A 10,917-nucleotide genomic window follows, 5' to 3' on the forward strand; every position below is an offset into this window, starting at 1 on the left:
GTTTCTAGTTTTGTTCTGACATTAACACGTGTCGTGTTGTGATTGGCCTCTGATATCGACACGTGTCACGCTGTGATTGGCTTCTGATACCGACATGTGTCGTGTTGTGATTGGCCTCCCGGTTGGAGGAAAAGTCTTGTGGGTCCTTGACGGTATGTTGTTGACCGGTGCTTAGTAGTTTCGGGATTGGTCAAGTATGGTGCAAATAGTGCTCCCCTAAGTTCCCGAGTGAGGGAAGCTCCTTGGTTGGGGACTTGCAAGATCCAAGCCATTGAGTAATCACGAAACTTCCAAGTACCGAAGTGTGGTGTCGCCTTCACTTGCTTTCTCTGTCCTGTAAGTAGATCTGCCGAATGAGGTGACAGGCAAGGTAAGCAATCAGGGTTCCAAGCAATCAGTCTCAGATCGGTAAGTTGATCTTGGGTTCCGGTTGATTGTACTCATTTTCCCTGTCTCTCATTCAGCAACAAGGATAAAGAGAATAAACAGGGAGAAGAGATGATATGAGGTATTCTTGTTTTTGGAGAAGATGGATGAATTAGCATGTGTTTTGTTGTACTTGACTTTCCACAGGTGTATTCTTGAACTGGGCTAGAGGGTTTTCTGGTTTCCTCCAAAGGAACGAGCCGACTCCAGAATTTGAGGGTCAAAACAAGTCCGTCAAACCTGGAGTATGTTCGATCCTGATGATATGGGATATTTTTGCTGTTTGACAAAGTAGTAGATGTGGTATGGCGAAGCTTTGTTCTTTGACGACGGTGTTGGCAAATGGTTGTTGAGGCTTCTCGATCTCTTCAATTAGAGTAATGATGCTGAGCCTGGATTTTTTATTTTGTTGAAGTTTGCACGTTGAAACTTCGTGGGTGGACCCTGTAGGTTGAAGTAGTGCTCCCTTAATTTCTTGAGTGAGGAAAACTTCTTGGTTGGGGACTTGAAAAATCCAAGGCATTGAGTAGTCGCGAAATTTCTGAGTACCAAGGTATAATGGTATATGGTAGAAGTCCCCTAAGTCTCCGATCGAGAGAGTTGACGAGGGAGGTGTCTTGCTAGTAGGCAATTTTCCAAACAAAACTTCACCATTTTCCTTTCTAAGTGGTTGCCCAAAATTCCTCCTTCATATATATTTGGTATGAAAGTTGTTAGGCCCAAAGAAGGGGAGGCCCAGGCTCATTTTTTTTTTTTTTTTTTTTTTTTTTTTTTTTTTTTAATGGGTGAAGCTTTGTAGGTGAAGCTTTTGTGTTGAAGCTTTTGTGTTGAAGCTTTTGTATTGAAGCTTTGTGGGTGAAGATTTGGTGTTGAAGGTTTGGTGTTGAAAATTGTAGGTGAATCTTTGTAGGTGAAGCTTTTGTGTTGAGGCTTTGTTGGCGAAGCTTTTGTGTTGAGGCTTTGTTGGCGAAGCTTTTGTGTTGAGGCTTTGTTGGCGAAGCTTTTGTGTTGAGGCTTTGTAGGTGAAGCTTTTGTGTTGAAGCTTTGTAGGTGAAGCTTTTGTGTTGAAGCTTTTGTATTGAAGCTTTGTCGGGCACCATAACTTGATTTTGCTTCACACTATCTTGATCAAGAGTGTGTGAAGCTTTTGAGAATTGTAGTTGCTCTCCATTAATGAAGCTTTGTAGGTGAAGCTTTTATGTTGAGGCTTTGTAGGTGAAGCTTTTGTGTTGAAGCTTTTTAGGTGAAGCTTTTGTGTTGAAGCTTTTTAGGTGAAGCTCTTGTGTTGAAACTTTGTAGGTGAAGCTTTTGTGTTAAAGCTTTGTTGGGCACCATAAATTGATTTTGCTTCACACTATCTTGATCAAGAGTGTGTGAGGCTTTTGACATTTGTTGTTGCCCTCCATTTGTTGAAGCTCTTGTGGTGAAGCTTTTGTCTTGAATCATTGTAGGTGAAGCTCTTGTGTTGAAACTTTGTAGGTGAAGCTTTTGTGTTGACGCTTTGTTGGGCACCATAAATTGATTTTGCTTCACACTATCTTGATCAAGAGTGTGTGAAGCTTTTGAGAATTGTTGTTGCCCTTCACTTGTTGAAGCTTTTGTTGGCACCATAAATTGATTTTGCTTCACACTATCTTGATCAAGAGTGTGTGAAGCTTTTGAGAATTGTAGTTGCTCTCCATTGATGAAGCTTTGTTGTTAAAACTTTGTTTGATGTTGAAACTTTGTAGGTGAAGCTTTTGTGTTGAAGCTTTGTAGGTGAAGCTTTGAGGTTGAAGCTTTGTTGGGCACCATGAATTGATTTTGCTTCACATTATCTTGATCAAGAGTATGTGAAGCTTTTGAGAATTGTTGTTGCCCTTCACTTGTTGAAGCTTTTGTTGGCACCATAAATTGATTTTGCTTCACACTATCTTGATCAAGAGTGTGTGAAGCTTTTGAGAATTGTTGTTGCCCTTCACTTGTTGAAGCTTTTATTGGCACCATAAATTGATTTTGCTTCACACTATCTTGATCAAGAGTGTGTGAAGCTTTTGAGAACTGTTGTTGCCCTTCACTTGTTGAAGTTGTTGAATTTCCCAATTTCTTTTGTTTTTTTTTTTTTTTTTGGGGAAAATTAGAAATTTGAAAATGTGGAGAGACAACATATACAAATTTTGTGGAAGACAGATAACATATACAAATTTTGCTTCCGCACTGTTGGGTTAGAGATTGTGATGCAAGCCACACCTTGTAGTAGTCAGAGGTTTGGATGAACCATATAAATTGAATTTGCTTCGAACAGTCTTGATCAAGAGTGTGTGAAACTTTCTAGCTGTAGTGTTTGCATTGTTACAGAGGAGAAATGTCTGAAGCAGATGTAAGAGGGCTGAAGAGCTTGATCTTCGTATACCATGCACTGAAGCCGTTGTTGGCTTGCAATAAGACTTTGTTGGTGACTATAACTCTTGTTAGGCATAAGTGCTCCCCTAGTTGAGTTGTAAAGCTTGAGGGTTTTTTATTATTTATGAATGCTAGGAATTCACATGTACAAGTTGTACCACTCGTCTTCTGGTTGGTGGAAGGAATGGTGAGTTGCTTTCATCACTTGGTTAGTGGTACGAATGTGAGTTCCTTTATCACCTTTCATCATATTTCATCACCTGGTTGGTGGCACGAAGATGAGTTCTTTCTTCACCTGGTTGGTAGCATGAGTGGCAAGTTGCCAAATGATGTTAGAATACGGGTTGTACATTTCATCACCTGGTTGATGGCATGAAGATGAGTTCCTTCTTCACTTGGTTGGTGGCATGAGTGGCAAGTTGCCAAATGATGTTAGAGTACGGGTTGTACATTTCATCACCTGGTTGGTGGCACGAAGATGAGTTCCTTCTTCACTTGGTTGGTGGCATGAGTGGCAAGTTGCCAAATGATGTTAGAGTACGGGTTGTACATTTCAACACCTGGTTGGTGGCACGAAGATGAGTTCATTCTTCACTTGGTTGGTGGCATGAGTGGCAAGTTGCCGAATGATATTAGAGTACGGGTTGTACATTTTATCACCTGGTTGGTGGCATGAAGGAGAGTATAGGTTATACATTTTATCATCTCGTTGGTGGCATGAATATGAGTTCTTTCTTCACATTTCGTCACTTGGTTGGTGAGAATAAGGGCAAGGTGTCTAGGCACATTGTAGCAAGTGTCAAATGACACAAAGTATGTTGAACCCTTTCGAAGCACAGTTGGCTTATGTATGGATGTGTTGGAATGTATGATGTTTATGTATGAATGTGTTGGAATGTATGATGTTTATGTTGATTTATATGAGTGATGCTTATGAATGTTTTGCTATGCATAAAGGGATCCATGCTTTCGATATGTGAATGTTGGTTGTAACACTTAGTATCACATACTTTGTGTCAAAGTACGCATGTTGAAGCTCTGAGTTGGAATATAGGGGTAGGTCAGCGTAGACCAAGTGTTCTAGTGCTAGGAATGCAAAAGACTAAGAAGAAGTTGTCTGAATTCCCTCTTCTTTAAACATTTGCCGAATGGCTTGTGTGACAAAAGATCTCAAGTAGTTGAGAGTCAAAACATTTGTAATATGTATGCCTTCTTATAATAGCATTTCCTTCCGTACCCAGTCATCCACTTTGAAAAAGTGAGGCTTGGCCTCATAGTCACCCCTGCTTGTCTTGATATGAACTTTTATCCCTTTTGTTGTAATAGGCTTGCTGAGAGTAAAAATTCTTCATTTTACCAAAAGACAAATAGGTTTGGTGACTTAGCGAGTAACTAAATGAGGCAGGAGATGATGCAATGGGTGTCTGAATGGCCAAGATCTCCTCACTTGGTAGAACTTGACTTCCACTTCCCACTTGTTGATAAGGGTTAACCATATGGGGGTTCCCTTGGTATGTCCTTGCTTCAGCGGAGGCGTGGTTGTAAGCCTGTGCCATCACCTTAGAGTAAGTCTTCCAAGTGTTAGCATTGATCATGTACTTGAAGAAATAGTTGCGTAGGCCTGCCGTGAAGGTTTTAAGGATGGTCTTGTCATCTGCCTCAGCGCAGCGAGAATACTCATGGCTGAAGCGGCTAGCATACTTTCGTAGTGACTCGTCCGGCTTCTGGCGAATAGTGTACAAATCATCTGCGGAATGTAAGCGATCTGTCTAGAAGATGTGTTGAGAAACAAACAATTTCCTCAGTTCCTCAAATGAGTCTACTGTCTTAGGTGGAAGACGGCAATACCAATTCAGAGCTCCGCTAGAGAGGGTAGAGGGGAAAAAAAGACATTGTTCTTCGTCAGTGTGTATCCGGTATGCCATGGTGGACTCAAGGAGGTTAAGGTGTTCAATCGAGTCCTCCCTTCCAGTGTACAGTGGTAAGCCAAGCTTCTGCTTTGTCTTTGCTTGGAGGGGGTGTCAAGGATTCTCCTTATAAGAGGGCCAGGCCTAGGTTGGTTCCAGTCAGGTATTTCGGTCTGACGTTCGGCTTTCAACATGTTTACTTCCTCAATGAGTTGCAGGACAAGGGGGTCTTGAGTGGAGTCAAGTACTGTTGGATCATTCTTCCGTAAGTCTCCATCTCCTCTTAGAAGTAGAAAAGCTTGATCAAGGGCATGAGATTTTTCTTTGGACTCACCGTATTGACTCCCAGAGCGAGCCTATCGAAACGCGCCCGAGTCCCCCGTACCTTCATATTCCTCTAGGACATGTCGCTCATTCCCTAGATTGGTAGTTGGCTTAAGGCATGGGAGAAGACCGAATCTTTTAGAAACCCTTGGGTCATTGACCTTCGAGCTTATGTGGATGGGGTTCCCTCGACGTTGCCTCAGGAAGTCCCGACAATCACGATAAACGACTTTTGATCCTTCTACTTCTTCTGCAAGAATGTGCCTTTCTCTACTTCTCCTGTTTCGGGTCGAAGCAGCTGGGTCAAGAGAGGTCTCATGTTGATCAACACCTTGATGACTAATTCGCTTCCCATTAGGGATATCCATGTTGAAGGCAGGTGATCCCTCGTGTTGGGAGGCACCCAGGTGGTGGTTGACTTCCCCAGGGGCGATGAGTTCGTGTGTTTGAGTATGCCTAGCTTCATGGAGCATCCCAAAGAACTTCTCATACTGCTCTTGGAGGATCTCATTCTTTATTGCTATCTTGTTGTTCTGAGCCTCTAGCTCATCGACTTTAGCCTGAAGAGCAAACTTTTTTCGTTCATTCTTTCATTGCTTCGCACTAAGTGCGAGGAGGGTGTCGTTCTGCGTGCTGTGGCTCTCTTCACTCCCCATGTTGGAAATGGGTGCCTGGTAGAAAGAAAGTGTACGAATGGTGGAAACCAGCTTAATAAAGCTGGAGAGAGTAGGAATAAGTGTGATTCCCACAGATGGCGCCAAATGTTGATGCACAAAATCGGCGAGGACTTTGGTACAACAGAAAGTGTCAAGTTTGTGACATTCGCTAGGTTGCTCTAGTCATTAGTGTGGATAAGTATGTAAGTGAATAGAGACAGGGAAGCAAACAACACAAGATGTACGTGGTTCACCCAGATTGGCTACATCCACAGAGTAGAGTAGTTCTCATTAGTTGTGAAAGGTTTGCACAAATACATAGGTTCAAGCTCTCTTTTAGTGAGTTCTAGTGAATAGTTTAGTACAAATGACATTAGGGATTATTGTGGGAGAATGATCCCCTTTTATAGAAGAGAGTTTCTAGCTTTGTTCTGACATTGACACGTGTCGTGTTGTGATTGGCCTCTGATATCGACACATGTCGCGCTGTGTTTGGCTTCTGATACCGACATGTGTCGTGTTGTGATTGGCCTCCTGGTTGGAGGAAAAGTCTTATGGGTCATTGACGGTATGTTGTTAACCGGTGCTTAGTAGTTTCGGGATTGGTCAAGTATGGTACAAACACGGTCAATATACTCAGGAGGCATAAACCTTCTCCTGAACAGCTCTCTGAATACATCCCAATCAGTCCTCTCTTTTGGGGATAAATGACGAACCTCCTGCTCCCACCAGGATGCAGAATCCTTACCCAAAAAACACGATGTCGTCTCAACCCAACAGAGAGATTCCCCTGATTATGCAGAACACGAAAGGTCTTCTCAATATGTTCTAGCCACCGCTCCGCTCCCTCAAAGCCCTCGTGGCCCTCAAATTTATCCAACTTCAGATTGTACATAGTCTCCAGATGAGTCCTTTGGGGAGGGCGGAGCACCGACTGAATAGCTGTAGCGATAGTTTCCCCCAGCTGAGCTACATCGGGGAAACTAGGCTCAGCAGAGTGACGTGGTTCCCGACGAGGTGGCATAATTCTAACAGAAGACACCAAAACCATTAGAATACTCACAAAAGTACAAGACTGCCAAACCTAGGCTCTGATACCAAACTAACACACCCCAACCGAGATCAGGGCATGTTGGCCGTCACGTGAAAGTGACGTAACCATGTGCACAATGCGGAAGCTAATAAATAATAATAAAAGTACGAATAAATAAAAACCCAGCTATACACAAAGTAATAACATACATGTGCAAGCGTAAGTGTGAAAAACAAAGTTCAGAGCATGAAAGACCTAGTGCAGTCCGGGAGAAACAACACTAAATAAACACACCCAATGGTGGTCCTACACTGGTGATAATCTGTCAGATAAGCCGGGAAAATCCTCTGGGGAGCCACCAAAAGCGCTAGCCAAACTAGAACCTGGAGGGGCGCAAAACAGAAAGCGTGAGTGGGCAAAAACAAAGCTTTTCAAAAACCATTTCATAAACAAAGTTCTAATCCCTCGCCGTAAAACCTGTATACTTCCCAGAAAAATAGAATATATACATATATATAATAACCATGCTCAGAAATATGTCATGCCAAATGCTTCGAATTAAAATGCAAGTACTCAGGTAATGCCAATCCATGCCATATAATCTGTCAACTGGAGTCACCTAACATGACCTGTACGGCTGAAACTAGAACTCAAATCTCCATCTCACTAACTATACTTGCACATGAGTCGGAACCACCTAAAGTGGTCTGTACGACAGGACTGGGTGTATAATAAGTAGCTTAAGTGCTACGATCACGTGAAGATTGAGCGAATAATCGCGGGTCACCTACGAGTCGGAACCTGTTGAGTTAATTCCTTCCTAATGCTAGAATATGTTTAGTATAATGGCACAAGTAAGGGTGTCGAATCCACAGGGACTAATTGATCCTATATAATCACTTGTTTTGCAAGAACTATATGAAATGAATAAAACTAATCAAATTAGGCAGATTTGTTATTGTAACTTGAAAACACTAGAAAATGAAGTAAACACAATTAAATGAATCAACAACTAATAAAATGGGATAGCACCAATGGAGATGAAGCTAGGGATTCGGTTTCACCATTGCTTAAACCAAGTCCATGTTTGTTAAGTTAGTTTATACTCAGCTATCTACCTATTTCTTGAGTTTGCTTCACTTAGATATGATCAACCATATGATGTGTGGATTTGATCACATGTCCTTAATCATGAGCCTAGTTGTGATGTGCAACTTTGGTTCCTAATCAAGAAGGTGTTACGAACAAGAAACTTTCATAAAACCAAAGGTAACACTTGGCAGGTTGTTTGCAAAGTATTCCCTTCATCCATTCACATATCTACCAAGAATATGCATGATGTGTGCTCTAATCTTGGCTAAACAACCTGTGGTTAATTTAAATGGTGATCAAACATTAAAATCAACCCACAAAGTCACAATTAAATCAGAGAATGAAACAAGAAATAGATGGACAAACTGAGCATTCTAACTTAATTACATGGCAAACTTTGCAAGGCTACATCGAATCCCTAGAGGGAGATTAGTTACACTTCATGTTTACAAAAGGTATTGACATAAAAAATATAAAACATGAGTGAACATAGAATTAATAAGAAGAAACCCTTGAAGCAAAACTGATGTCGAAATCCCTTAAGAGTGCCTTCGTGGTGGTTCTCCAAGTGTGATGAAAATGAAGGTAGATTGGCTATGGTTGAATGGTTTTTGCACTTGGGAGAACAAATGGTCAGAGATGGAGTGAAATGGAGTGGTTATGCGTGTGAATCATGGAATGATCGAAAAACGCCTTGTTGTGTGAAATGTGCATGGTTTTATAGAAGGGAAATGTCACTGCCATCATTAAGAATTGAGCTGGAATTGCACATGTGAGATAGGAGTGCATAAATGAGCTGGAATGAATGGGTTTCTGAGGTGGTGGACGCACGGCATGGGCAATGTCCAAGCATGTGGCTATTTTAATTGAATCATGCATGTGTATTGGCTGCAAAGATGAATTGGACAACCTGGAATTGGTTGTACAAATCTGGAAAGGGGAAGAAATCACACGGCATGGACAAAAGGGGCGCTGGAATGGCATGGAATGATGGGATGAGTGGTTTTCTGGAATAATGGGTGCATGGCAAAAGGGAAATGTGCAAGCATGGGGTTTATTTAATTGAGATGCATGTGGATTTCTGCAAAGATGAAGTGGAGAAAGGTAATGGAATGCACGGTCAGATTGTGAATCATGCATGTGAATGCATGTTTTGGTATTAGAAGTGCATAATCTGACTTGGAATCACATGGGAGTGCACGGCCAGGTTGGGATCATGCATGTGACTGCATGTTTTGGTGTTGGAACCACATAATCTGACTTCAATGTTTTTGCCTTGTTTAGAATCACCCAATATGGCCGAATTGCACCACTTAACACTTCCACATCATTTCCTGAAATTCCAGCAGTCAAAAGTTTCCTAGGTTCTTCATTTGGACTTCAATTTAACTCCCTAGAATCCTCTCCACGCTTGGAATAATGCTCAGCTACCAAAAGGAATGGTTTTTACTTCATTTGCCTTCCCTTTGATCCAAATACACACTTGACTGCACACTAACACCAAATAATGTAAAATGCAACTAGTTCAATCAAAAACATCACAAAGACGCCAAATAAGGAATATATAAATGCATGCAAAATGAGACTTATCAGAACCACCTAAAGTGATCTGTACGACAGGACTGTGCACCTAACTTGGATCCAAGATGAGCGTGTGGTGCGGGAGGTGAACATCACGTGAAGGACTGTGCCCAACTTTGGGCGGGAGCACTAACACCGGGGGTGCAAGTTATGAGCTCTCTATGCATCTCAAATCACTACTGAACATAAACATAAACCATAACTCACTTGACATTTACCTGTGCGTCCGCAGCACCAACACACACACACAGATATATATATATATATATATATATATATATATATATATATATATATATACGTATATGCAACTAATAATGCATAATTAAATGGGTAAACATAATGCATGGCATATAAACGTATAAACGTTTCATTTCACTTTCTGGGAAAAACATAAGTATATAGGTATATACGGAAAACCAAAAGCCCACTCACTAGTATGTAGAAGGGTCGTAACCCCCTTGCCTCGAGTGACCGCGCTTGTCCTCGGGATAGGTATCACCTATATGCGAAACAACTATAAAAACATAAATTTTAAAGCACTAACCAACAATACGAAATAACTTCTCATACAATGCTCAAGTGGGGTGTATGAATACACCAACGTGATCTACTCAACCACACGAACATCCCCATATTTTTAAAATAATTTTCCGACGCCGCACGCGCCCCCACGCACCGGCCAAGGCACGGCCACACGCGCCGCCCACGCGCAAGCATGTGCCTGGCACACTGACGGCGTTAGTTAACGCCGTCAGGAATATTCCATTAACTCTGATGGATTCCGTTAACGTCGTTAGGAATATTCCGTCCAAACTGACGGAATATTCCGTCATCTTCTCCGGCCAAACTCCGGTGTCGTCGCCGGCACTGGAAAACCGGGAAATTTTCAAAGCTTGATATGTTCTTCGTTTTTCAACCAAATTTCAAAAAATTGGTACCAAAATGAAGCTTACAACAAGAGGAACAAATCCATAACACTTTCAAGCACTAAAACCACCGGAATCTCGCTAGGAAAACACCACCCACTCCGGCCAAACCTGCAACTCACGATCCCGATGTCCAAAACCTTCAAACGAACCACCCCGAGCCTCCTAACAACCTCACCAAGCTTCCTACAAACTTGAAATTCCCAAAAACACAAGGATTAACGTGTGCACGAACAGTGACCAAAATCCGGGATCTCGAGTTCGACGTGAAAACGAAGGTATCCTTACCTGAAATGGGTATGGTTGAACTTCTAAGGACCTCACGAGCACAAATATGTAGTTTGTTTCCTCGATCCGTGACGATTTCAAGGGTTTGTGGTGTTGTCGGTACGAAAAGGATAGGAAAGGGAGAGAGAGAGTCTTGGGACACGGCAGAGAGAGAGAGGAAATGAGTGTGGGTGTGTGTGTGGTCCAAAATCAACTAACCAATGCTCAAAAATGACCACACAACGAAACAAACATACTAGGGGCAAAACCGTCATTTCATCCCTACGGTACGAAAAGTCCGGAACGGGCTGTCACATTAG

Source organism: the organism of the source record quoted next, unplaced genomic scaffold (assembly GCF_019419815.1).
Source record: "Pyrus x bretschneideri cultivar Hongxiangsu unplaced genomic scaffold, Pyrus_bretschneideri_v1 Contig36, whole genome shotgun sequence".
NCBI lineage: Eukaryota > Viridiplantae > Streptophyta > Magnoliopsida > Rosales > Rosaceae > Pyrus > Pyrus x bretschneideri.